This window comes from Carlito syrichta, unplaced genomic scaffold (genome assembly GCF_000164805.1).
Source record: "Carlito syrichta isolate Samal-C Ts95f unplaced genomic scaffold, Tarsius_syrichta-2.0.1 Scaffold101983, whole genome shotgun sequence".
NCBI lineage: Eukaryota > Metazoa > Chordata > Mammalia > Primates > Tarsiidae > Carlito > Carlito syrichta.
The window spans coordinates 74,656-81,281 of record NW_007046079.1 but is presented as its reverse complement, the minus strand read 5'-3'; positions in this window follow the sequence as shown (position 1 = coordinate 81,281).

Sequence of the window (6,626 nt, the reverse complement as noted above, 5' to 3'; positions counted from 1 at the left end):
TAATTTCTTTTTTTTTTTCTTTTTTGAGTTGGAGTCTCACTCTGTCGCCCAGACTGGAGTGCAGTGGCCGCTCCTGCCCACCGCAGCCTCGATCTGCTGGGCTCTGGCGCTCCTCCCACCTCAGCCTTCCGAGTAGCCGGAACTACAGGCGTGCGCTACGACACCTCGCTAATTTTTGATTTATTGTAGAGATGCGGTCTCGCCAAGTTGCCCAGGCGGGTCTCGAACCCGCGGGCTCAGGCAATCCACTCACCTCGGCCTCCCAAAGTGCGTGATTACAGGCTGAGCCACCGAGCCCAGCTAATTTTTTTTTTTTTTTTTTTGAGTTGGAGTCTCACTCTGTTGCCCAGACTGGAGTGCAGTGGCCGCTCCCAGCCTCCGCAGCCTCGACCTGCTGGGCTCTGGCGATCCTTCCGCCTCAGCCTTCCAAGTAGCCAGAACTACAGGCACGTGCTACCACGCCCAGCTAATTTTTCTTTCTTTCTTTTTAAAAAATTTATTGTAGAGACGAGGTCTCATCAAGTTGCCCGGGCTGGTCTCGAACCCTCAGGCTCAGGCAATCCACTCACCTTGGCCTCCCAGAGTGCTGGGATTACGGGCTGAGCCACCGAGCCCAGCCTGGAAGTAATTTCAAAGTAACAGAAAGTTACAAGTTTCACCTGTACTGACATTTTACCTTTTTAAGGACAAATTCCATCAACTTTGGGCTGATGCACTTATTGGCTTTTTAAGAGGAGGATTTCAGATTGTGTTGCTTATTCTATCCAGGTGGTTCCCAAACAGGACATTTTTGGTTGGAGGTGGCACCTACTGGCATGTAGTGAGTAGAGGCCAGAGAGGCTGCTAAACATTCTACAATGCACAGGACAGCACTTGCAACAAAAATGATCGGGATCAAAATGCTGCTCGTGCTAAGGCTGCGAAATCTGCTCTACTCACTGCATTTATCAAAGACAGGTATTGCTGGGTATGGTGGTACGGCATGCCTGTAGACCCAGTTGAGGAGGCTGAGGTGGGAGGATCACTTAGGCCCAGGAATTTGAGGCCAACCTGAGCAAAATAGCAAGACTCTTTCTCTAAAAAATAAATAAAACAAGTTGAAAACAGAAGTATTATGGTCTGATTAAACAGATCGGGGGTTTTACTTTCAGATTAGAATCTTGAAGGATGCAGAGTGTGTATCGCTCATGATTGATTGATTGATTGATTTAATTTTTTTTTTTTTTTTTTTTTTTTGAGTTGGAGTCTCAACTCAAAAAACTGGAGTGCAGTGGCCGCTCCCGGCCACCACAATCTCGACCTGCTGGGCTCTGGCGATCCTTCCTCCTTAACCTTCCAAGTAGCCAGAACTACAGGCATGTGCTACTACGCCTGGCTAATTTTTTATTTATTGTAGAGACAAGGTCTCACCAAGTTGCCCAGATGGGTCTCAAACCCACAGGCTCAGGCAATCCACTCACCTGGGCCTCCCAAAGTGCTGGGATTACAGGCTGAGCCACCGAGCCCAGCCAATGATTTATTTATTAGTTGGTTTTTCCGTCAGTTTTGCCACTGTAAACATTTGCCTGTTGCCTGGGGGACAGGGGCCAGACATAAAGTGCTGCAACATCTGAGCAACACCCTAAACTAATGGGCACTTAAGTATTTGGAAAAGATGATAGGGCAGCAGCTGGGAAGTCAGGTGGCTGCCTTAACGCGGCCCCGGAGGGTGGTAAGGTCTGTGGCTTGGGAGATCTGGTCCCAGCTGAGGCCGCCCTGTCTTAGCACTGGGATAAACCACAATCACAGAACTTAGAGGTCTCAGAGGGACATTCCACACATGACTTCTTGCTACTGTGTGGCCCTAAAAAATGGTGGTACTATGGTCTTATCCAGAGGTTGAGTGGCTGAAAGGGTGATTAGGATGCCTTTACCTGCAACTAGCCAAGGCTTTTCAGAGCTTCATCCTCATCTTATCTAGTGAATGTTTCCCTCCCGGTTCCTCACCATGGGCCTGTGCAGGGGTTCTATGGCCTCCAAAGAAGAGGGGAACCACAAAAGGAATCTTAGCTCCTCCCAAAGGCCTTTGCATAGGAAGCTGATGCTTTCACCCACTGTTAAATAGATGTATGTGCCATGACAGGCCTTGGGTGGGTATGGTTGGGGGATATTGATATTGATACTAAACCCTTGAATCCTTTATTTTTGCATGTTCCCTAAAGGTCTTAGTATCCTGCTCAGGGAAGACCCTCAACAATTTTCAGTAAATATTTGAGTCTCTACTGTGTCCTAGGAATTGGGTGAGGACACAGTAGTGGACAAAAAGGCAAGGCCCCTGTCCTCAAATAGCATTTAGTAATAGGAGTGTCTCAATATGCATTTAGTCATGAGTTGTCTTGGCCATCATAATCAGATCAGGCTGCTGCACCAAAAGGCCATAGGCTAGGTGGCTCAAACAACAGACATTTATCTCTCACAGTTTTGGAGTCTGGGAAGTCTAAGATCAAGGTTGGCTGATTTGACTTCTGATGAGGGCTCTCTTCCTGGCTTGCAGACTATGGCCTGCTCATTATGTCCTCGTGTGGCAGGGGTGGGTGGGCGGAAGAGAGAGGAAGAGAGAGAGAGAGAGAGAGAGAGAGAGGGAGGGAGAATGAGAGCGAGAGAGCTCTAATCTCTCCGTCTCTTCTTCTTCTTCTTTTTTTTGAGTCAGAGTCTCATTCTGTCACCCAGGCTGAAGTACAGTGCATGCTCATGGCCACCACAGACTCGACCTGCTGGCTTCAGGTGCTCCATCTGCCTCAGCCTTCTGAGTAGCTGGAACCACAGGCATGTGCCACCATGCCTAGGTAATTTTTTGATTTATTGTGGAGACAAGATCTTGCCATGTTGCTCGAGCTGATCTCGAACTCCTGAGCTCAGACAATTCTCCCGCCTCCGCTTCCCAAAGTATTGGGATTATAGGTGTGAGCCACCATACCCGGCTCGTGTCTTCTTATAAGGACATTATGAGGGCCCTGCTCTCATGACCTCATCTAAACCTAACTACCTCCCAAGCTTCTCACCCCCAAATACCATCACATTTTAGGTTAGGGCTTCAAAATATGAACTTAGTGGAGACACAATTCAGTCCATACGCTGGCTTTAGCATATCTTTGCAAGTTATCATTAGAAAGTTTTTGAGAGCTGAGCACAGTGGCTTCTGAGGCCAGAAGTTTGAGACCAGCCTGGGCAACATAGTAAAACCCTTGTCTCTACAAAAAAAATGTATAAATTAGCTGGGTGTAGTGGCACATGCCTATACTCCCAACTACTCAGGAGGCTGAGGCAGGAGAATTGCTGGAACCCAGAAGTTTGAGGCTGCAGTGAGCTGCACGCCAGCCCAGGCAACAGAGCAAGACTCTGTCTTTAAACAAAATAAAGTTTTTGAGTATATTTTGTTATTTTCTTATTTTAAGTTATTTCGAATAATGTTTGTCCATGGGAGCAACAGAAAAGCCACCTGTACTGTTTTCTAGAAGGAATAAGAGCCATCAGATGGAGTCTTAGACTACTGGAAAATCCTTCTTAAGTTGTTTATTTAAGTGGATAAGCCATTAAGAGCTCAGTAACTGAGAAACAAAATAGTGAAATGGAAAATATGGGAGTCTAAATTGAACTTTGAAGCCATCGTATGGGAAGAACCAAATGACAGCTTTCTACAAATAGTGTTGAAGTTGAGTAGTAGAAGCTGAGAGTATTCCTTAAAGTAGGGCCATTGCAGATGATAAATGCTCATGTGGCCACTTCTATTTTTCTGTTCCTTTCAACTGGTTTGACTCTGTTTTCCTTTTTGTTGTCCTATTGTATAGAGGAAAGTATTTCAATTTTTAAATTGCTTCAAAGCTTTTTGGAATAGGGTGGGGTATAAATAAACACTTTTAAAAAATAGGACTAGAGTGTGAACAATGGCTATCCCCTGGGATGAAGGGCAGGAAGGGCTGGGTGGAGAAAGGTATGCCAGGAAGGACAGAAAGTCCCCTGAGAGCATTATTCCTCTGTGAGGTCCTAAGCACAGTGTTCTGTGTCATTCCAGACAAAACTAGCCTTTGTCTAATGAGTTGGGTTTTTTTCTTTTTTGAGTTGGAGTCTCACTCTGTCACCCAGACTGGAGTGCAGTGGCCGCTCCCGGCCACCGCAGCCTCGACCTGCTGGGCTCCGGCGATCCTTCCGCCTCAGCCTTCCAAGTAGCTGGAATTACAGGCATGCGCTACCACGCCTGGCTGATTTTTTTTTTGGGATTTATTGTAGAGATGAGGTCTCGCTGCCCAGGCGGGTCTTGAACCCGTGGGCTCAGGCAATCCACTCACCTCAGCCTCCCAAAGGTGCGGGATTACAGGCTGAGCCACCGAGCCCGGGTATGAGTTATTTTTTAAAAGCCAAGTATTTTGGATACACCAAGGCCCATCACTCCTTAGATAACTGAGGTATATTAATTGTACAGTAACGTGGGGGGGGGGTTGGTTTTGTTTTGTTTGTTTGTTTTTTGAGTTGAATTCTCACTCTCTTGCCCAGGCTGGAGTGCAGTGTCACACTCATGGCCACCGCAGTCTCGACCTGCTGGGTTCTGCCTTCCAAGTAGCTGGAACTACAGGTGCATGCCACCATGCCTGGCTGATTTTTTGATTTATTGTAGCGACGAGGTCTCACCAAGTTGCCCAGGCTGGTCTCGAACCTCTGAGCTCAGGCAATCCTCTGGCTTCTGCCTCCCCAAAATGCTGGGATTACAGGCATGAACCACTGTACCTGGCTAGCAACTGGTTTCTTCCGTATTCACAACTCTCTGCAAATGGAACATACTGCCCTAGGCTTGATACAATCGATGGAAAACAACCCTGGAATCCTCTTCAACAGAATCCACTGAGAAGGGGTAGAGTGCTCTCGCAGGTTGAAAATCAGTCCTATTTGCCCCAGGTGGCCTTTGATAGCTTCGTCCTGTGTCTTTGGAAAACACAGGCAGAATCTGAACTCTTTCTGGAGATCCAGAGAGTAAATGTCCTTCCTTTCCCCTGAAGCCTCAAACAGCTGCCTTTGAACCACTGCTGCACCCAGACCGTGGGTTCCTTCCTTAACCCATCCATAGACAGAGGTTTTTTGCTCTGAGCTAGGTAGTCCACAGAGACGCTTCTCTCGAAAAGGATCCTCTTAAGAGGTCAGGGCTCATCATCTGGTACATCATTCCTGCTGAACCTGCAGGGCTCCTGAACTGTCTTCTTCTGGTGCTCTAGTCTTGCTTCTGTAGTCTGTCATTGGCAGGAGCTGGGTCTCCTTCACACTCCGAAAGCCTGAGTTGGAGCCAACCACAAAGGAAATGGTAACTAGTTAGTATTGGCTCAATTGCTTTAAGATGCGTATAGCTCTCCAAAAACACAGTATGAATACATCGGTCAGAATGGCTCAAATAAAACGGGTGATAACACCAAATGCTAGCAAGGGCGCAGAAGAACGGAGTCACTCATATATTGCTGGTGAGAATGTGAATTGGGTCAGGTGCTCTGGAAAACAGTTGGGCAGTTTCTTACACATCTAAACATACACTTACCATATGACCCAGCAATCGCACTTCTAAGAAATAAAAACCTGTACTCACACAAAAAGCTTTTTATAGCAGCTTTATTCGTAATAGCCAAAAAGTAGAAACAACCCCAGAAGTCCTTTAGCAGGTGAATGGTGAGGCAAGCCTTGGTACTTGTATGCTATAGAATACCATGTGGCAGGAACAAGGAATGAACTCTTGATACATAGAACAAATTGGATAGAGTGCAAGGAAATAATACTGAGTCAATAAAAGAAAAGGAAAAAAGAGAAGCTCATCCAAAAGAAGACACACTGTATGATTCAATTTATACAGCCTTTTTTCTTTTTTGAGTCAGAGTCTTACTCTGTTACCCAGGCTGGAGCTCAGTGGCACGTTCACGGCCACCGCAGCCTCAACCTCTTGGGCTCAGGCAATCCTTCTGCCTTAACCTTCCAAGTAGCTGGAACTACAGGCACGTGCTACCACACCCAGCTAATTTTAAAAAATTTATTGTAGAGACGCGGTCTCACCAAGTTGCCCAGGCTGGTCTTGAACCCCTGTGGTCAGGCATCTTCTTGCCTCGGCTTCCCAAAGTACTGGCATTATAGGTGTAAGCCACAGCGTCTGGCAGCATTTTTGAAGAAATACAATTTTGGAAAGGGAGAACGGATTTTTTTTTTTTGAGTTGGAGTCTCTCTTGCCCAGGCTGGAGTGCAGTGGCACAATCACAGCTTACCACAGCTCAACTTCTTGGGCTCAGGCAATCCTTCTACCTCAAGCTCCCAAGTAGCTGGGACTACAAGTGTGCACCACCATGCCCGGTTAATTTTTTGTAGAGGTGAGGTCTTGCTTTGTTGCCCAGGCTGCTCTCCAGCTCCTGGGCTCAAGCCATCCTCCTGCCTCAGCCTTTCAAAGTGTGGGGATTACAGGCATGAGCCACCATGCCCTGCCTACGAAAACCAGATGAGTGGTTGCCAGGGATTAGGGATGCAGACAGGAGGAGTGGGTGGAGATGGGTATGGTTGTAAAAACTTACAGGAAGCCGGGCTCGGTGGCTCAGCCTGTAATCCCGCGCCTTTGGGAGGCTGAGGTG